The sequence below is a fragment of the Carcharodon carcharias genome, chromosome 16, assembly GCF_017639515.1.
Source record: "Carcharodon carcharias isolate sCarCar2 chromosome 16, sCarCar2.pri, whole genome shotgun sequence".
NCBI lineage: Eukaryota > Metazoa > Chordata > Chondrichthyes > Lamniformes > Lamnidae > Carcharodon > Carcharodon carcharias.
Window position 1 is genome coordinate 72,441,750 of NC_054482.1, and position 23,044 is coordinate 72,464,793.

Here is a 23,044-nt window from a genome sequence, read left to right on the forward strand (position 1 = left end):
CATCCATGAAGCGCTGTGGGTCATCAGCAGCAGCAGAATTGTACTCGAACACAATCTGTAACCTTATGGCCTGGCATATCCCCCACTCTACCATTACCACCAAGCTAGGGGATTAACCCTCGTTCAATGAAGAGTGCAAGGGTACATGCCAGGAGCAGCACTAGGCATACCTAAAAATGAGCTATCAACCTGGTAAAGCTATATCACAGGACTACTTGCGTGCCAAACAGCATAAGCAGCAAGTGATAGACGTGGCTAAGCGATCCAACAACCAACGGATCAGATCTAAGCTCTGTAGTCCTGCCACATCCAGTCGTGAATGGTGGTGGATGATTAAACAACTCACTGGAGGAGGAGGTTCCACAAGTATCCCCATCCTCAATGATGGAGGAGCCCAACACATCAGTGCAAAAGATAAGGCTGAAGCATTTGCTACAATCTTCGGCCAGAACTGCCGATTGGATGATCCAGCTCGGCATCCTCCAGAGGTCCCCAGCATCAGAGATGCCAGTCTTCAGCCAATTCGATTCACCCCACATGATATCAAGAAATGTTTGAAGGCACTGGATACTGCAAAGGCTATGTGCCCTGACCCCTGACAATAGTCCAGCTATAGTGCTGAAGACTTGTGCTCCAGAATTTGTCACGTTCCTGGCCAAGCTGTTCCAGTACAGCTACAACACTGGCATCTACCTGGCTATGTGGAAAATTGCCCAGATATGTTCTGTATACAAAAAGCAGGACAAATCCAACCCAGCCAATTACCACCCCATCAGTCTACTCTCAATCATCAGTAAAGTAATTGAAGAAGTCATCAACAGTGCTATCAAGCAGCTCATGCTTAGCAATAACCTGCTCACTGATGCCCAGTTTGGATTCAGCCGAGGCCATTCAGCTCCTGATCTCATTACAGCCTTGGTTCAAACATGGACAAAAGAGCTGAACTCCCGAGGTGAGGTGAGAGTGATTGCCTTTGACATCAAGGCCGCATTTGACCGAGTGTCACATCAAGGAGCCCTAGCAAAACTGAAGTCAAATGGAATCGGGGGGAAGCTCTCCATTGGTTGGAGTCATAACTAGCACAAAAGAAGATGGTTGTGGCTTTGGAGGCAGTCATCTCAGCTCCAGGACATCACTGCAGGAGACCCCAGGATAGTGTCCTCGGCCCAACTATTTTCAGTTGCTTCATCAATGACCTTCCTTCCATCATAAGGTCAGAAGTAGGGATGTTTGCTGATGATTGCACAATGTTCAGCACCATTTGTGACTCCTCAGATCCTGAAGCAATCCATGTCCAAATGCAGCAAGACCTGGACAATATCCAGGCTTGGGCTGACAATTGGCAAGTAACATTCACGTCACATGAGTGTCAGGCAATGACCATTCCCAACAAGAGAGAATTCAACCGTTACCCCTTGATGTTCAGTGGCATTATCATCACTGAATCCCCCACTTTCAACATCCTGGAGCTTAACACTGACCAGGAACTGAACTGGACTAGCCACATAAATACTGTGGCTACAAGAGCAGGTCAGAGGCTAGGAATTGTGTGACGAGTAACCCAACTCCTAATTCCCCAAAGCCTGTCTACCATTTACAAGGCACAAGTCAGGAGTGTGATGGAATACTCCCCACTTGCCTAGAAGAGTGCAGCTCCAACAACACTCAAGAAGCTTGACATCATCCAGGACAGAGCAGCCCGCTTGATTAGCATCACATCCACAAACATTCGCTCCCTCCACCACTGACGTACAGTAGCAGCAGTATATACCATCTACAAGATACACTGCAGGAATTCACTAAGGCTCCATCCACAGCACCATGACCACTACCATCTAGAAGGACAAGGGCAGCAGGTAGTTGGGAACACCACCATTTGGAAGTTCCCCTCCAAGTCACTCACCGTCCTGTCTTGGAAATATATCGCTGTTCCTTCACTGTCACTGGGTCAAAATCTTGAAACTCCCTTCCTAAGAGCACTGTGGGTGTACCACATGGACTGCAGCAGTTCAAGAAGTTAGCTCACCACCACCTTCTCAATGGCAATTAGGGATCAGCAATAAATGCTGGCCTAGCCAGTGAGCCCACACCCCGTGAATGAATAAAAAAAGAAAAAAAAATCACCTCAGCCTGAAGACGGACTCCTCCAACGTGCCTTGCAATCCTTTCCTGTTGTTCCTGAGCTTGCCATTGCAGCTCCAGCAACTGTGACATGACCCAGTCCAGAGGTTCATCATCTGACTCAGGCTCAGCAAAGTTCTTGCCTCCAGCAATCCTCCGAGTACATGGAACCTGGGAAGTCCCTGCCTCTGCCTGCTGTGGATCAGAAAGTGCAATGTGTCATCAGATTGGGATCCTGAGGCTACCCTAAAGCTAGGTCCCACTGAGGTGTGCGTTTCTGTGCTGTTTAAGGGTGTGGGTGAACACTGTGATGGGACTTCAGGGAGGATGCTTTCAAATTCCTCTTCAGAAGTTTCTCCGGAGCATGATCGGAGGCCCTGGGTCATGGACTCTGTCAGCTGTTTGGCCTCTGAAAGAGGACACATCATTCACGGCATGGCTGTTTGATGGATGTTGCATTGCTGGATCCTCAATTAGCAGAGCAGTACCAACCTCACCGTCAGCACAGGACCAGTTCCGGCCCTTGCTGGCCAGCTGAATGGCTCTGTTTTCTGTCAGAGCTTTGATTTCCGGCATCCTTCTACCTGCCTGCAACCTTTCCCTCCATTTGTGTGCCAGTTTGTGCTGCATGGATAGAGACAGGGAGAGTATCATGATGCCTGCTGGGCCAGCTGATAAGTATGCCTGGCCTGTGTGGGTGGTGAGTGGTCCCATGGACAGGATGAGGACAGTGACGTTGTGTGTGTAAGAGTGAATGGTGATGTGCCTTGTACTGGCAGTGATTGACGGCCCTGTGAATATGAGATGGGTTTGTGAGTGTGAGAGTTGGGAGCGATGAAAAGAGTGACTTACCCTAGCGGAACGGAGGCGATCATTCATCCTTTTGCAGCACTGGGTGGCTGTCCTCCTCTGCAAGACGTTCGTGCTGACCACCGCTGCCACTGCCTCACAAGCCGGCCTGGTGACTTTGCTGCCCATCCTGCAGATAGAGCAGGGATACAGGGGCTCCACGGCATCCAGCAGGCGCTCGAGGGGCCTGTCATTGAAGCAGGGGCCACAGTCTCTTTTCCTTTGCTGGCCTCGTCTCCCGGGCAGTGGTGGGGAGCTGGTGATGATGAGCTCTTTGTTGGCGGCTGCCTTTCAAAGATGGCGGCTGGGCAAATGAATGCCCGCTCGCCATGGAAAAGGCATGGTTCATGAGAGTGAATAAATAATGTGGCGGGCTCAGGACAAAAAGGTATGAAAACCCACCTTTCTCGTCAGTGTGTGGGACTCCATTTTATCTGCCCGCTACTTCATTTAGTGCAATTCTGCCCTTGGTCTTCTGCCACAACACGAAACATTTTTATTCCATAAAGCAGCTAAAACTAGCTGTTGCTCAGAAATCTTTGCTACATTCAGGGTTTGATTTGGCCCACTTAAGTGCGTATATACACATTGCATTTCTGGTGATGATATAACCATTCTGACAATTTTCAAGGACCCATTCCGATACATGCTTCTCAAGATCAGGCCAGTGGCTGGTCCCTGTGCTCACACCACATTTGGTCTTCGGCATCTTCTTCAGGGTGAATTTTTTCTCCTTCAATTCTTGCACCAGTTTTTCACTAACACCTATTGGGTTCCCTCTCTGCCTGGAAATTATACTCCAATAGTCTCCAGAATAAAATAATTCTCTTGGCGGTTTCGGGAATGCCACAACTCATTATGACTAAGGAGCTTCTAACAGGCTACCTGGGACTGTACAGACCAATTAATGCTATTTGCATTTGATAAGCCAATGTTGTTAATGAAGTTGGTGTGTCTATTGGGACAATTGCTTCCCAAACACCAGACCCTCAACACAGATGGGCACATCTTTTAACCCATAATGACTGAAACATTATCAGTCCTGAAAACAAAACCAAATTCCAGACCCTGGATAAAAATCCTTTGTTGAAGTCACTGACGAGAAGGAAGGTCACATGACCCAAGGTCCTGAACTTTTGAGCAGTTTAATGTTACCTTTCTGGGCTGTGCAGCCAGTCTGCTGTTTAACATCCAACTGGCAGGCCACATGGAAGCAAACTCTGGCCAAGTTTGACCATTGGCCCATCTAACCTGACTCTACTGGAAGATTTTGTATCCTTGCCTACAGAACCGAAGACATCTCTGCGTGCCTACTTCATATTGAGGCATCAATGCCACCTGAAAAAGTGAATCTTACAACACTGGTCTCCAGCCGGTTGACCATTGAATGTCTATGTGAAAGACGTCCTCATTGGACTCTGACTTTGGAACGCTGAAACTCACATGAATCAATATTAATTTCCTCTGTGGTCCTTGTACGAAAGAACCTCCTTTTCCCTATCCTCCTGTTATTGTGTGAATGCTGAATAGGAATTTGCAAACACTCCTTTTCGCGGGTTTTGAATGTGTAAAGATAAACTAACCTGCTGAGTTAATTCTAACTCGAGTTCCCTGTGGGATTATTGGTAAAATTGGATCACACAGAAAACTGAGGGGTTGGGAAAATATACCACTGCTTATTAAAAAAAAAACTAATTCAAAACACCTTCTGTTTATAGACAGGTGGTAAAAGGAAGATACTGCTGTTTGAATTGACCCCCTCCTGTCCATAACACACCGAGTTCCTTTGCTGTAGCACAGTTATTTGACAAGTTAGCAAATGTTTTAACTGTGAGCTTGAAACCAGCTTCTTACTTCATTTTTTTTGCTGGAGGACCCATTTTCTGTTTATTGTTGGCTATGCACAGTCTGCTTTCTGTGAACATGTCTTAAACTCCCATATTTCTTTTCAACATAGCCCATATCGCCTGCTTGATCCCATGCACTGACTTATGAAGGGAGTAAAGCATGCAGGAGTGTGAGCCTCTGCAATTGTCCAATAAATTTGAGGTTCTCTCAGCTTGTTTGGATGAGAGTGGGGGCTGCAGGGTGGATGAGCAAACTGACAATGGCACCGTGGTACAGGAAGCCATTCAAGTTGGGGGGAGCAAAAAGGAATGTGGTGGTATTAGGGGACAGTATAGTGAGGGGGATTGACACTGTTCTCTGCAGCAAATAGGCAAGAGTCCAGATGGCTGTGTTGCCTGCCTGGTGCCAGGGTTCACCTCAGGGCTGGAGAGGAACTTGCAGTGGGAGGGGGAGGTTTCAGTTGTCATGGTCCATGTAGGTAGAACTAGGAAAGAGTAACTGTGCAGAGAGCATGAGGAGTTCAAAGCTCCTTGCTTCTTGGCTCAAAGACTGGTGTGGGAGAAGCGGGTTCTGATTTGTGGGGCACTGGCACCAATATTGGGGAAATTGATCATAGTCTATACCTGAACCGTGCTGGGACCAATGTTCTTGCGAACTGCACAACTACGGAAGTATAGAGGGTTTAAATAGTGCAGGCAAAGGATCAAATGTGGAAAGATGTGGTATATCAAAGAGTAGAGACAAGGTAAGAGGGGCAGGAGAATGGCAGGAAGAGACAGAGAGAAAAAAAACCTAAGATTGCACAAAGAATCAAGACTAGATGTTCCAAAGAGAACAAAAAGATTAAACTAAAGGCTCTGTATTTGAATGTTGGTAGCACTCATAACAAAGTAGACGAATTGCTTGCGCATATTGAAGTAAATAAATATGATCTGATTGCCATTATGGAGGCTTGGCTGCAGGATGACAAGGATTGGGTCCTGAATATTGAGAAGTATATGACATTCAAGAAGAATAGGAAGCTAGGTAAAGGTGGAGGGGTAACACTATTAATCAAGGATGGCATTTGTGCGATAGTTAGACCTTGGTTCAAGAGATCAGGATGTAGAATCATTGGGTGGAGATGAGGAATAGTAAGGAAAATAAGTCAGTAGTAGGTGTAGTCTACTGCCCTCTAACAGTAACTACATTGCAGGACAAAGTATATAAGAAGAAATAGGGTGCTTGTGATAAAGGGATAGCACTAGTCATGGGTGACTTTAATCTACATGTGAACTGGAAAAATCAGATTGGCAGGAATAACCCGGATGAGGAACTTACAGAATGTTTTCAAGATAGTTTCTTAGAGCAGCATTCTGGGACCAACTGGGGCCAACAATATAGCAGGTTATATTGGACTTGGTATTGTATAATATGACAGGATTAATCAATGACCTCAGATTAAAGGCACCTGTAGGTTGCAGCAACCACAATATGATTGAATTTTACATCCAGTTTGAAAGGGAGAAGAGTGGGTCTAAGGCTAGCATTTTAAACTTAAATAATGGCAACAATGTAGGCATGAAAGCTGAGCTAGCTGAAGTGAACTGGATAATAGTTAGGGGATAGATCAATAGAGAAGCAGCGGCAGACATTTAAGAGGATATTTTAGAATACTCAGAACAAGTATATTCCTACTATAAATAAAAGTTCTGAAGGGAGGACCCACTATCCATGGTAAACTAAAGAAGTCATGGAAAGAATCAAACTTAAGGACAAAGAACATTACTGCACAAAGATGAGTGACAGGTCAGATGATTGGTCAGAATATAAAGAGCGGCAGAGAATGACTGAAAGGTTAATTAGGAGAAAGGAATTAGAGTGTGAGGAGAAGCTAGCTAGAAATGTGAAAATGGACAGCAAGAGTTTCCACAGGTATTTAAAAAAGAAAAGAGTAGGTAAAGTGAGTGTTGGTCCTCTACAGAGTGAGAATGGGGAGTTAAAAGTAGATAATAAAGAAATGGCAGATGAAATGAACAAATATTTTGCTTCTGAATTCACTATTGATGATACAATAAATATTCCAGTAATAGCAGTAAATCTAGAAGTGAAGAGGAGAGAGGAACTTGGTGAAATTGCAATCATTAGGGAAGCAGTACTGAGCAAACTGATGGAGCTGCAAGCTGACAAGTCTGCAGGTCCGGATGGACTTCATCCTAAGATCTTAAAAGAGATGGCTAATGAGGTAGTAGATCCATTGATGTTAATTTTCCAAAATTCGCCAGATTCTGGAAAGGTTCCTTCAGACTGGAAAGTAGCAAATATAAGCCTCTATTCAAAATGGGAGGGAGGCAGAAAACAGGAAACTATAGGCCAGTTAGCTTGGCATCTGTCGTGGGGAAGGTGTTAGAATCGATCATCAAAGAAGCTATAGCTGGGCACTTAGAAAAGGTAATGGTGAAGAGTCAGCATGGTTTTATCATGTTTAACCAATTTATTAGAGTTCTTTGAAGGAGTGCTGAGGATAGAGGGGATCCTGTAGAAGTACCATACTTGGATACCCAGAAAGCATTTGATAAGGTGCTACATCAAAGGTTATTGTGGAAAAAGTTCATGGTATAAGAGGTAACATATTAGCCTGTATAGAAGATTAGCTGGCTGGCAGAAAACAGAGATTATGCATAAATGGGTCTTTGTCTGATTGGCAGGATGTGACGAGTGGAGTCCCACAGGGGTCTGTGCTAGAGCCTCAACTTTTTACAATTTACATCAATGGCTTATAAGAGGAGAGTGAAGGCATGATAGCTAAATTTTCAGATGACACAAAGACAGGTGGGAAAGTATGTTTTGAAGAAGACCTAAGGAGTTTGCACATGGATATAGATAGGTTGAGTGAGTGGGAAAAAAACTGGCAGATGGAGTATAATGAGGGAAAATGTGAAGTTTTTTGCTTTGGCAGGAAGAATAAAAAAGTAGATTATTACTTAAATGGAGAACGACTGCAGGATTCTGAGGTGCAAAGGGATCTAGGTGTTCTCATACATGAATCACAACAAGTTACGCAGGTACAGCATGTAATCAAGAAGGCTAATGGGATGCTATCCTTTATTATGAGAGGAATTGAACATAAAAATAAGGATGTTATGTTTCAGTTATACAGGGCGTTGGTGAAACCGCATCTCAAATATTGTGTACAGTTTTGGTCTCCTTATTTAAGGAAGGATGTAAATGCATTGAAGGCGGTTCAGAGGAGGTTTACTAAATTGATACCTGAAATAAGCTGCTTGTCTTATGAGGAAAAGTTAGACAGGTTGGGCTTGTTTCCATTGGAGTTTAGAGAACTGAGGGGTGAATTGATTGAAGTAAAAAAAATTCTGAATGATCTTGACAAGATGCACGTGGAAAGGATGTTTCCTCTTGTGGGTGAGTCCAGAACTAGGAGGCACTGTTTTAAAATTAGGATTCACCCTTTTAGGACAGAGATGAGGAGAATATTTTCTTCTCAGTGAGTTGTGTGACTTTGGAACTCTCTGCCTCACAAGGCGGTGCAAACAGGGTCACTGAATATTTTTAAGGCAGAGGTAGATAAATTCTTGTCAGGCAAGGGAATCAAGGGTTATCGGGGGTAGATGAGAATGTAGAACTCGAAACACAAAAAGACCTTATTGAACAGGGATCAGGCTCGAGGGACTGAATGGCCTACTCCTGCTCCCATTTTGAATGTCCATATGTAAACCTGCAACCACCTAGGAGAACAAGGACAGCAGGTGTACCAGAACACTACCAACTCTAAGATCCCCCACAAGTCACACATCATCCTGACTTGAAACTATATTGCCGTTCCATCACTGTTGCCTGGTATTCCCTATCCAACAGCTTTGCCTTCACCACACAGACTGCAGCAGATCAAGGCAGCCTTTCACTAACTTTTCAAGGACAATAAGAGATGGGCAGTAAATGTTGGCCTTTTCAGTGAATTCCACATTCCATTAATGAATAGATTTTTAAAAAATGAACCAGGCTCCACTGTAATTTTCCAATCATTTGTTCAAACTGAATGAAACGTAAAATTAAATTCACAAGGACAAGAAACATCTTGCATTCACATAGAGCCTATCATGACCTCAGAAGTCCACAAAGCACTTACAGCTAATCAAAGGAACTGTTATAGTGGCAACAAATGATTGCACAATGATATACATGACAACATAATCTGTTTTTAGTGATGTTGGTTGAAGGATAAATATTGGCTAACACCAAGAGAACTCCTTTTCTCTTCTTCAAGTGGTACCATGGGATCTCTTATGCCCTCCTAAGAAGTCAGACAGGGTTTTGATTTCAAGTGTCATTCTGAAAGATAGTACCTTCAACAGTGCAACACCCCACTGCAACACTGAAATATTAGCCTAGATTATGTCCTCAAGCCTTTGGGGTGAGTCTTAAAACCACAATCTTCTGACTCAGAGACAGGATTGCTACCATTAGATCAAGGCAAGAAGTTGGTCAAGACTTTTCTTTTAAAGAGAGCCCTATCATTATGGTCCTTATATGAAAGATTTTTATGCAACTTGTGACATATCTAAGAGTTGTAACTTCAATGTTCCATGCCAATGATGTTTAGCAGCTGAAGTTGGTGCTGAGAATTGAATAAATTAAACTGAAAGGAGGAATTCCTACCATATGAGGGGATCTTTAGCATTTTATAAGCATATGAATAGTAAAAGGAGGAGTGGGGCCAGTCAGGGACCAAAAAGGAGATTTACGCATGGAGGCAGAGGGCATAGCTCAGATACTAAATGAATACTTTGCATCTGTCTTTAACAAGGAAGAAGATGCTGCCATAGTCACAGTGAAAGAGGAGGTAGTTGAGACACTGGATGGGCTAAAATTGTAAAGAGGTGTGAGAAAGGTTGATTGTACTTAAAGTTGATAATTCACCAGGACCGGAGAGGATGCATCGAAGGATACTGAGGTAAGTAAGAATGGAAATTGCAGAGGCACTGGCCATAACCTTCAACCCCTCTTTAGATATCAGAGTTGTACAAGGGGACTGGAGAATTGCAAATGTTGCACACTTGTTCAAAAATTGGTGCAAGGATAATAGCAACTAGAGGATAGTCAGTTTAATCTCATTGTGGGAAAGCTTTTCGAAACAACAATATAGAACCAAAATGAACAAACCCTTGAGTAAATGAGGATGAATTAGGAAAAGCCAGCACTGAGTTGTTAAGGCAAATTGTGTTTAACTAAATTGATTGAATTTTTTCATGTGGTTATAGAGAGGGCATTGAGAGTAGTGCGGTTATGTGGTGTACATGGACTTCCAAATGGCGTGGGATAAAATGCCACATAACAGGCTTGCCAGCAAAGTTAAAGCCCATAGAATTAAAGGGACAGTGGTAGCATGAATATGAAACTGGCTGACAGGAAACAGAGAAATGGTGAATGGGTGTTTTTCAGACTGGAAGACGATGTATAGTGGGGTTCCACATGGGTCGGGATTAGGACCACTGCTTTTCTTGATATATATTAATGACATTGACTTGGGTATGCAGGGCACAATTTCAAAATTTGTGCATGTCACAAAACTCAATAATATTGTGATCTGTGAGGAGGGAAGTGATAGGCTTCAAGAGGGCATAGGCAGGCTGGTGGAATGGGCGGACAGGTGGCAGATGAAATTTAATGCAAGGAAATGTGAAGTTATACATTTTGGTGGGAAGAACAAGGAGAGGCAATATAAGATAAAGGATATAGTTCTAAAGAGGATGCAGGACCAGAGGGACTTGGAGGCATATGTGCACAAGTCGTTGATGGTGGCAGAGTATGTTAATAAAACAGTTAATAAGGCACATGGGATCTTGGGTTTTGTCTATTGCAGCATAGAGTACAAAAACAAGGAAGTTACAGTGAACCTTTATAACACTGGTTCAAACAAAGGTTCGGCCTCAATTGGGGTATTGTGTCCAATTCTGGGCACCACACTTTAAGGATATGAAGGCATTGGAGAGGGTGCAATAAAAATTTACCAAAATGGTTCCAGAGATAATTGACTTCCGTTATGTGGACCAATTGGAGAAGTTCAGACTGTTCTCCTGACAGAGGAGATGGTTGAGAGGAAAATTAATGGAGGTGTTCAAAATAATGAAGGACCTGGACAGGGTAGATAGGCAGAAACTGTTTCCATTGGCAAAATGGTTGAGAATCAGAGGACATTGATTTAAAGTGAATGGCAAAGAATCAAAGACAGCCTGAGGAAAAACGTTTTTACACAGGGTGTGGTTAGGATCTGGAATGCAATGCCTGAGAGTGTGATGGAGGCAGATTCAAACATGTCTTTCACAAGGGGATTGGACATTTATTTGAATGGAAGAAAAAATTGCAGGGCTACAAGGAAAAGGCAGGGCAGTGACACTAGTTGAGTTGCTCTTATAGAGAGCCAGCATGGACACACTGGGCTGAATAGCCTCCTTCAGTGCTGTACTCATCCCATGATTTGCCACAGTTTATGCTCTGAAGATTATATTATCCACATGTAATATTCTTTTTGTAATAATCTCTCAACCGGTACTAAAGTAAAAAATTATTTTCCAACTCAGAAGAAACGCATGTTTGATTACAAAGTTCATTGCAAAGATTAACTTCCTGGAGATGAACACTAATGTTATTGAAATATATTCAACATTTGTTATTTGAGGCATAAGCATTATTAATTAAGGCTGCTGTAAGATGATTGAAAAGAAACTGCCGGTCACGCAACAGAAATTACTGCAACAATAATATTGGGCTGGTATATGCCGGAAACCTATCTACAATGTATTTTATTACTATGGCATTGATGCTTCAGGAAATTATGGCAAAGTCGTCCATGCCCATATGCAACAATACCTAGACAACATTTAGGCTTTGGGGAGTAAATGGCAAGCAACATTCATGTTGCACAACTGTCAGGCAATGACCATCTCCAACAAGGAAAAGTCTAACCACCTCCCGTTGACATTCAATGGCATTACCATCAACAAATCCCCAACCATCAACAGTCTGTTGGTCACCACTGGCTAGAAACTTAACTGGACCAGCCACATAAATACCGTGGCTACAATAGCAGGTCAGAAGCTGGGTATTCTGCAGTAAAGAACTCACATCCTGACTCCCCGGTGCCTTTCCAACATCTATACAATACAAGTTACAAGTGTGATCGAATGCTCCTCTGCTTACCTAGATGACTGCAGCTCAAACACCATTCAGGAAGCTCAACACCATCCAGAACAAAGTAACCCACATAGTCGGCACCCCATTCACCACCTTAAATCTTGAAAACTTCCATCACTGGAAGACAATGGCTGCAGTGTGTACCATCTACAAGATGCACTATAGCAACTTGCCAAGGATTCTTCAGCAACATCTCACACACCCATGACCTCTATCACCACCTAGAAGAACAAGACAGGAGGCACATTGGAACACCATGACCTATAAGTCACACACCATCCTGACTTGGAAACATATTGCTATTCTTGCAGTGTCACTGCGTCAAAAATCTTGGAACTCCCTACCTGACAGCACTGTGTGAGTATCTTCACCACATGGACTGCAGTGATTTAAGACAGTGGCTCACCACTGTCTTTTCAAGGGCAATGACAGACAGGCAATAAATGCTGGCCTTGCTGGCATCTTGTGAATAGTTACACAAGCTATTACCTGAGCCATGCCAAACTTTTCTGATACTCCCTATATCACTCTGCCTTGACACTCATCAAAAGAGTGAGAATTCCAATAACATTGCTCTGCCTGCCTCTAACATCAATGATGATATCCATTTGACATTATCATTGCTTTGATTTCTGTTGCTATTTAGCCTCCGTGTAAATTCAGCTTAAATCAATCCAGAATTCAGCTAGAAGTTACCAAGGGATTAGATGATTTTATTGTAAATGTGCGATTGAAGAGGTGATTGAAGGTGGGGGTGGTGCAAGCAGTCATTCTTCCTGTCTTCCTATCATCACCCTGGCAATATCACCATCCAAAGCCTGGGAGGAAAAATGGTAGCTGAACAATGGGCTACCTTCGAAGGAGAAATAATTCAGACACAATCCAAATATATTCCCTCGAAAAGGAAAGGTAGGGTAAACAAATCCAGAGTTTTCTGGATGACAAAAAAGATAGAGATTAAGATGAAGAAGGAAAGGTGTACTTACGACAGATGTCAGGTAGATAAAAAAAATGGAGAACCAAGCTGAATGTAGATGGTTCAGGGAGAAGTGAAAAAGCAAAAAAGAGAAGTAAAGAGGGAATATGAAAAGAGATTGGAAGCTAACATAAAATGAAATCCCAAAGTCTTCTATAGGCATATAAATAGTAAAATGATGGTAAAAGGTAGTGTAGGGCCAATTAGGGACCAGAAAGGGGATTTACAGATGGAAGCAGGGGGGATAACTGAGGTATTAAATGAATACTTTGTACCTGTCTTTTCCAAGGTATACCTGGGTGAAAGAGAAGGTAATTAATACACTAGAAAGATTTAAATTGATAAGGAGGAGGTATTAGATAGGTTGTTTATACTTAAATTTGATAAAGCACAAGGGCTGGATGAGTTGCATCCAAGGACACTGAGGGAAGTGAAAGTGGAAATTGCAAACACATAGGCCATAATTTTCCAGTCTTCCTTAGACCTTCTGGTGGCTCCAGAAGACTGGAGAATTTCTTCTTTTTATTCATTGGATGTGGACATCACTGGCTAGCATTTTTTGCATCTCTAATTGCCTTTGTTCCGGGAGCATTTAAGAATCAACCACATTGCTGCAGGTCTGGCGTCACATATAGGCCATACCAGGTAAGCATGACAGATTTCCTTCCCTAAAGGACATTAGTGAACCAGATATGTTTTTACAACAATCAACAATGTTTTCATAGTCATCATCAGACTTTTAGTTCCAGATTTTTATTGAATTCAAATTTCACCCTCTGCTGCGTTGAGATTTGAACCATGTCCCCAGAGTATTACCCTGAGTCTCTGGATTACTAGTCTGGTGACAGTACTACTATGCCACCACCTCCCTCAGATATAGCAAACGCTACACCCTGGTTCAAAAATGGGTGCAAAGATATGCCCAGCAACTATGTACAGGCCAATCAGTTTAACATTGGTGTTGGGGAAACTTCTAGAAATAATAACTCGTGACAAAAGTAATCATCAGATGGCAAATGCGGATTAATTGAGGAAAGCCAGCATGGATTGAGGAATGTAGGAATATAGGAGCAGGAGTAGGCCATTCGACCCCTCGAGCTGCTCCACCATTTAACTCCTCTACCTCAATGCCATCTTAACGCACTATTCCCATATTCCATAATGCCACTGCCATCTCGAAATCTATCAACCTCTGCTTTGAACATACTCAATGACTGAGCCTCCACTGCCCTCTGGGGTAGAGAATTCCAAACATTTATCACCCTCTGACTGAAGAAATTCCTCCTCATCTTGGTCCTAAATTGCCTACCTCTTATTCCGAGGCTGAGATCCCTGGTTCTAGATCCCCCAACCACAGGAAACATCCTTCCTGCATCTACCCTGTCGAGCCCTGTAAGAATTTTGTATGCTTCAGTGAGACCACTTCTCATTCTTCTAAACTCTAGAGAATACAGGCCCAGTCTCTTCAATCTTTCCTCATAGGACAATTCCTCCATCTCCATGATTAGTCTGGTGAACATTTGTTGCACTCCCTCTATGGCCAGTATATCCTTCTTAGATAAGGAAACCAAAACTGCACACAGGACTCCAGGTATAGTCTCACCAAGGCTCTATACAACTGCAGCAAAACTTCCCTATTCCTGTATTCAAACTCATTAGCAATAAAAGCTAATGTACCATTTACCTTCCTAATCGCTTGTTGCACCTACATGTTAGCTTTCAGTGATTTATGAACAAGAACAGCCAGGTCTCTTTGGACATCAAAATTTCCCAATCTCTCCCCATTTAAGAAGTACTCTGCCTTTCTGTTTTTCCTATCATAGTGGATAACTTCACATTTTTCAATATTACATTCCATCTGCCATGTTCTTGCCCACTCAGCCTGTCTAAGTCCCCTTGAAGCCTCTCTATATACTCCTCACAACTCACATTCCCACCAACTTTTGTGTCATCAGGAAACTTGGAACCATTACATTTGGTCCCCATATCCAAATCATTGATATAGATTGTGAATAACTGGGCCCAAACACTGATCCTTCAGGTACCCGACTAGTCACAGCCTACCAACTTGAGAATGATCTGTTTATCCCTACTCTCTGTTTTCAGTCCATTAACTAATCCTCAATCCAAGCAGTATATTACCCCCCAATGCCATGAGCTCTAATTTTGCATCTATATGCAGAAGCTTCTATGGGTATGTAAAGAGGAAAAGGTTAGTAAAAACAAATGTGGGCCCATTACAGGCAGAGAATGAAGAATTTATGATGGGTAATAAGGAAATGGCAGAGAAACTAAATAAATACTTCAGCTGGGATTTTACAGCCTCTCTGCAGCGAGTTCCCCCACGGTGGGGCTGGCGTACCATTGAAATCTACGTTCACATGGGCAGGACCGAAAGATCTCACCAGTGTAAGGGGGTGGAAAATTCTGGCCTTTGTGTGGGACCTTAATGAGAGCCTTCAGAAAATCCAAATACACCACATCCACTGGTTCTCCCTTATCTATTCCTTTAGTAACATCCTCAAAAAACTCCAACAGGTTTGTCAAACATGATTTCCCTTTCATAAATCCATGTTGACTCTGCCCAATCTCACCATTATTTTCTAAATGCCCAGTTATCACATCCTTTAGACTAGATTCTAGTATTTTCCCTACTACTGATATCAGGCTAACAGGTCTGTAGTTTCCTGTTTTGTCTCTCCCTCCTTTCTTAAATAGTGGGGTTCCATTTGCTACCTTCCAATCTGCAGGCACCATTCCTGAATCTACAGAATTTTGAAAGATAATCACCAATGCATCCACAATCTCTGTAGCAACCTTTGTCAACACTCTGGGATGTAGATCATCAGGTCCAGGGGCTTAATCAATTTATCAGCCTCATTAATTTCTCTAGCAGTACATTTTTACTGGTACTAAATTTCTTTCAGATTCTCAATCTCACTAGTCCCTTGGTGCCCCAATATATCAGGGAGGTTTCTTGCATCTTCCTCCATGAAGGCAGACACAAAGGCCAGAATTTTCCATCCCCTCACACTGGTGAGATCTTCCGGTCCTGCTGATGTGAACGTAGATTTCAATGGTACGCCGGCCCCACCGTGGGGGAACTCGCTGCAGAGGGGCTGTAAAATCCCAGCCGAAGTATTTGTTTAGTTTCTCTGCCATTTCCTTATTACCCATCATAAATTCTTCATTCTCTGTCTGTAATGGGCCCACATTTGTTTTTACTAACCTTTTCCTCTTTATGTACCTATAGAAGCTTTTACAGTCCATTTTTATGTTCTGCACTAGTTTAATTCCATATTCTATTCTCTCTTTCTTTATCAATTTCTTGGTTCTCTTTTGCTGAATTTTAAAATGCACCCAATTCTCAGGCTTACTAATTTTTTTTGGCAATTTTATATGCTTTTCCTTTGATCTGATGGAATCCTTAACTTCTCTTGTTAGCCATGGTTCGATCACTTCCTCTACTGATTTTTTGCACCTTAAAGGAATGTCAATTTGTTGCAAACCATGTATTAATTCATTAAATGCTAGCAATTGCCTATCTACTGTCATGCCTTTTAATGTAGTTCCCCAACCTACCTCAGCCAAGTTGCCCCTCATACTTTCATAATGTCCTTTGTTTAGATTAAAGACCTGTGTTTCAGATTGAATTACATCACTTTTAAACTTCATGTAAAATTCCAGCTTATTATGATCACTCTTCCCTAAAGGCTCCTGTACAACGAAATTATTAATTAGCCCTTTCTCATTGTATAATACTGGATCTAAAATAGCCCATTCTCTAGTTGGTTCTTCAAATTACTGTTCTAGAAAATCATCATGTATACATCTCAAGAATTCATGCTCCTCAGCATTAGTGCTAATTAGGCTTACTCAGTCTATATGTAGATTGAAGTCCCCCATGATTACTGTATTACCGTTGTTACACGCACCTCTAATTTCCTGACTTATACTATGACTTACCTTACCACCACTATTTGGTGGCTCGTAAACAACTCCTACCAAAGTTTGCTGCCCCTTGCTATTTCTTAGCTTCATCCAAACTGATTCTACACCTTGATCTTCCGACCTAAGATCCTCTCACTAAGGTACTGATCCTATCCTTTATTAACGTGTGACACCACCTCCTTTTCCTTTTTCACCTATCCTTCCTAGAAGCCGAATACTCTTGAACTTCCAGTTCCCAGCCTTGGTCACCCTGCAGCCTTGTCTCCGTAATGGCAATTAGATCATATTTGTTTATCTCTATTTATGAGTCAATTCATCTACCTTGTGGCAAATGCTGCATGCATTCAGGCAGAGTGCCTTTAATCCTGACTTATTATTTTCGCAATCTCTAGCCTTAACTGCTGGCACGTGCTTATGTTTGTCTGCTCTGTCCCTTCCTGACAAACATTGATAACCATTTCCTTTATTGCTATCCTGTTCTCTTATCTTCTCTCCCTTTAGCTTATCACGCCTTCTCTCATTCCCCACCCCCACCCCACCCACCTCCCACAATTTAATTTAAAGCCCTCTCTACTGCCCTATTTATACCACTCGCCAGCACATTGACCCCAACATGGTTGAGTGAAGGCCATCCTAATGGTACAGCTCTCACTTTCCCCAATTCTGATGCCAGTGCCCAAGGAATCAAAGCCCATCTCTCCCACACCAATCTTTAAACCACGCATTTAACTCTAATCTTATTTACCCTACACGAATGTGCTCATGGCTCAGGTAACAATCCAGAGATTACCTTTGAGGTTCTAAGCTTTTTAATTTAGCCCCTAGCTGCTCATACTCTCTAAGCAGAACCTCCTTCTTAGTCCTATGACCACTGGATCCTTCCCATCTCACTACAAGTTCCTCTCCAGCCCACAGCAGATGTCCTTAACCCTGACACCAGGCAGGCGAAGTAGCCATCTGCACTCATGCTCTTGCTGCAGGGAACAATATCTATCCCACTGGTGAAACTGTCTCCTATCACTGCCACATTCCTCTTCGCTCCACCCACTTGAGTGGCACCCTTCACCATGGTGCATGCTCAGTCCACTCATCAACCTTATAGTTTTTCTGCTCATCCACACAGGTAGCAAGCACTTCATACCGATTGGACAAAGTTAGGAGCTCAGGCTCCTCCAACACCACTTGATTGTTCCCCTTAATTGCCTGACTCGCAGTCACGCCCGCCTGTCCCTGACCATTGGCCAACTCTAAAGTTCTGCTTAACCGAAGGGAAGTGATTGCCTCCTGGAACAAAGTGTCCAGGTAACTCTCCCCCGTCCTGATGCCCTATAATATCTGCAACTCAGGCTCCAGCTCAGCAACACAGAGCCAAAGTTGCCTAAGCTGCAGACACTTACTGCAGATTTGCTTGTCCAGGATTGCAGTGCCTACCGCAGTTTCCCGCATGCTGCAGTCATGGCATATGGCATACCACCAGCCCCGCCATTTCTGTCCAACTTATTTATTTTATTAGCCAATTAGTTAATAATTTACACAAATAAATTATTAGAAAGTTGCACTTACCTGGCTTGATGACAAATTCCCCTTTCAGGAGAACTCACCATTCTGCATGGATGAAACAAACCAGGCTGCCAGAGCTGTGGGATTCACTGTGATCTCAGGCTTCCTCCAAGTGCAGGGTGCCATCAACTGTACACATATGGACCTGAAAGCTCCCTGGCAGCAGCCAGTGAGATTCAGTAATAGAAAAGAGTTTCACTTTCTGAACGTCCAGTTCATTTGTGATCACAGAAGGCAGATTCAGCATGTTTATGCTCGGTACCCAGGGAGCTCACATTACTCGTACATTTTGAGTCACTCCCAGGTGCCAGACATATTTGAGGGAGCTCAGCACTTAGGGGCTTGGCTCTCCAGTGATAAGGGCTACCCCCAAAAGACATGGCTAATGACACCCATTCATCAGCCACAGAGTGCATCTGAGAAGAGATACAAAGCTGTACATTCGGTCATAAGGTCCTTAATAGAGCAGACTATTGACCTTTTAAAGATGCATTTCCGATGTTTGGACTGGTTAGGTGGGGCTCTGCAATACTCACCACAGAGAGTGTCCTGTATCATTGTTGTTTGCTGCACCCTGCGCAACCTAGCATTGCAAAGGGGGATGTGTTGCCAGAGGGAGACATGGAGGAGATAAACATCTCCCTGGGTGAGGAGGGCTTGGAAAGAGATAAATCTAAAGAGGCCGATGATTCAGACAAGCCACACAAGGATACCTTTGGATGGGCACAGTGCAGCAGACATGCCTGTGACAACCTCATAGCTACAAGATTCCAAGGGAAATAAGGTGAAGACAAGTTTTCACAATCTAAGTTCTCTTCAGGCTCCGATGCAGGGGACACGGCAAAAGTTTCATTGTCAGCATCACAAAAGGTCATCAATCTCTCAGTGATCACACAGGCAGCATAAGTCATCTTCAACCCTAATGACGGGGTCATCCTTGGAAGGCGCAGTAGCCCAAGGAACATGTAGCTTTTGTGGAACGTGATCAGCATTCCACTAGTGCATCTCCTTAAGCAACCACACATAATGCAGTCCTTTCAACCATGACGTCAACAAGTTCATCCTTCAAGCAGCTGAAACGCCATTAAACACATGGGTGCACTCATGCCAGTATGACAGCAGCTTAGCAATGCAGGGCAAATAGGAAAAACATTCATCAATGGTTAGCACCTGACAGTCTCAAGAGGGAGCTACATCCAAACAGCACCATCTCTCCAAACACTAGCTTTCCGGCATGAATAACGCAGAGACCTCATCTTGCTACTGGGCCCCAATATATCATCGGGCATCAGGATGCAGTGACCTGTTACTCGATAGCATGTACCCAAAACTGTGACTTATATTCTCATTGTCCTCACAGAGAGTGACTCAGCAGAACCATCGCTTGATTATTGACAAACACTCATGACCCTGCATTTGCCTGAAGCCTGCCAAGTCTATGTCTTGCATTGTCTTGATATTTGGGAGAGATGTGGCCCAGTCAGTATTGACACAGCAATCAATGACAACTTCTTCCTTCATAGATCCTGCTGAGCATGCAGGAGGCCTGCCAAAGCATCGCTTTCATAGCATTACGTCCTCGACATTATTCATCTCAAAAGGCTAATCCTTTCTATCTACCCTAAGTCAATGAGTGCACAGTCATGCAATGAATTCCATATCAATTTGCGTACTGTGCCTTAACAGAAGGATTTGTGAAGCACCACTAGGCAGCTGCTCAGGAGCAAAGTACAGTCCTCACAGGTAAGTCAATGCTTCATCAGGATGAGCACACACCTCTGACACCACAGACTCATTCCCCTCTAGCAGACATTTCAAATGTCACTGAGTGAAACCTACTTCAATCATTCAGCATCACTCATGGGAAGAGTGAGAGCTAAGAAAGGAATAACGTTCAGCTTTAAACAGAGAGACAAAAACACACTGCAGGGAGGCATGAAAGGCTATGGTGCTCGACAACGAATGCTACTTTTCCCAAAAACTCACAGTGATAAAATAAACACCATTGCAAAATACATTCAGGAGAAAAGACACTAACTTTGGTCACAACAAATACTTGTTACATCCACAAAGTACACACTTCAATGCAAATGCATCAGGATAATCACTAACTTTGATGCCCAATTCTCATGAGGCGAAATAATGTCTGCCTGAGATGCAAAGGTCACATGTGTATTGTCCAGCCCTCATTTTCATATATTAAGTGCCTTTGACCATCTCACTTATGTGGAAATGAAGGTGATTCTCTGAGATGAGATTGAATGAGACTTAATGGAACTGAGGAACCAGATATGAGATAATTGCGGTGGTGGGGGGGGGGTTCATTTTGTATCCGTGAATGAATGCAGAACCTTGTATCACATCGATTAGCCATTCAATACCTGAGACTAGGAGTGTGATAAATGCAAACTATATTTACAATAGTGCAGATTATATACAGTGAATGAACACACATGCCACTTTTGTGCATTCAAAACTTCTTAATTTTTCTAACCCTACCACTACATCAAGGCGCTGCCCCAACATTTGCAGCAGAGGTGGACACAGCCTGCTAACTGTTATGCCCTGTTGCCTGAGATGATTTTGGTGAGATTTGTCTGGTGGCCTGAGGCCTGGTGGACCCCAGCCTGCTAAGGGTCTCCTGTTCCAGGGCAGGTGCACCCTCCTTGGCCTGACCTTCTGGGGTTGATAAGGTCATAGGCAGAGGGGATTTGGAATGGCAGAACATCCTTAGAATGTCCTGGGTGGATGCCACCAGGGTGTCTGGCTGGTGGTCCTCCTCCCTTTGGGCACCTGAGGCCCCCTAGACTCCTTGAGGAGGAGGGGCACCTGGAAGGAGGTCAAGGTGACCCATCCATCTCTTGTCTAGCCACTGTTGGAATGCACCCATGGCTAGTGTGATGGTGTGCAGGTCCAAGCGCAGATCTGGCAGAAACTATTGGACCTGGGTCTCCAAGGTGGCCAGCACCCTTCCCATGGAGACTTCGATTTGCTACCATGCTGGAGCCAAGACATCAGACAGAATGCGAACAGACTCCTCCATCTTTGGTTCAAGTCTGGTGACAGCCTCTAACAGTCCTGCCTGATGCTCCCCTGCCTCTGCATCTTCAACGTTTCTCTCAGGCTGATTCCTGAGACTTATCATCGGATTCGGACTCAGCAGCGGCCTGGTCTCCAGCAGTCCTCCGAGCGTCAGAGAACTGGGCTGCCACTGCCGCTGCCTGCTGTGGACTTGTGTCGCTGAGGTAATCACCAGATTTGTTGCTAGAAGTTGGAATAGAAAGAAGAGGTAATTAGTGATTGACTAGGCAGGCTCCTGCATTACGAATCACTAACATACAGTTCCGCTTGTGGCCGATGTATATAGGATGCATCCTCACTGGTTTGTTGGGGAAGGTCGAGCTCGCCATCCATGCAGGAACAATGTCTATCATCCCCAACGAGCTCTGCTGCCTGCACCTCTTGGGAGGAGAGTGTCCTCAGCTCCGGGATTCCCCCACTGGTCTTCTTTCTCTCCTGTTTGTTGTAGGACATCTTGTCCTGCATAAAGACGGATGGATTGAGTGTGAGCAATATGGATGTAAAAGCAGTTCAGAAGCATGCATGTCTGTTGTGTCTGCTGAGCCCTCCCCTGTATGGGATTAAGACACCATTTGTTACAGGATCTTACATGAGATGGAGAGCTTTAAGTGGCTGGCAGGCTTGTAGTGCTGATGTCCCATCTGCTGATCGTGTGTGACATCCCTGTGGACTCTGACCCTTAGACTGCCTGATGCCCTTATGAGATTGTGAGTTTGGAGTGGGTAGAAGTTTCGCTTACTGTAGCAGAGCGCAGCAGATCCTTCATTCATTTCCTGCACCGCAGGCAGTCCTTTTTCATTGGCCATGAGCACTGACATCACCGGCAACCTCCTCCCAGACTGGCATGGTAGTGGGAGGACCTCCTGCTCCCATCCTGAGGAAAGAGGACTTCCCGCCTACAATGGGTGAATGTCTGTGTGGAGTCTGTTTAAATATGGCACCAGGACCTTCGACTCCATGAGGTAATGGCGGGTCAGGCAAATCCCTGCCCAAACCGCCAGAAGATTCAACAAGCTCTTCTTTGATGCATAATTAATGAGCTGAAAAGCGAAATTTTTATCAGATTCACCCAACCCACTACGCAGCAGGAATCATGCCGACTTTCCTGCCTGCCATCATATTAAGTCTCTGGAATGGACAATTTCGCCTGATAAGGCAGATCACAAAGGAGGGGGTTGCAACTGTAAGGAGATTTAATAGTTGCCTTTCAAATAATGAAAGGTATTGATGTAGTGAATAGGGAAGGCCCATACCCTGCGGCTGGGGAGTCCGTGATGGGGGTTGGTTAATTTAAAATTACTAAAAGTCTTGAACAGCTAGGAGCAATATTTTGACATAAAATGTAGAATGGAATGCTTTGCTGTTGAAAAAGTTTGAGGAATTGGCAAATATGTCTTTTAAGAGAAACTTGGATAAATATTTGAAGCAAAGGTACAGCAAAGAGTTAGAACAGAGATGATAGGCAAG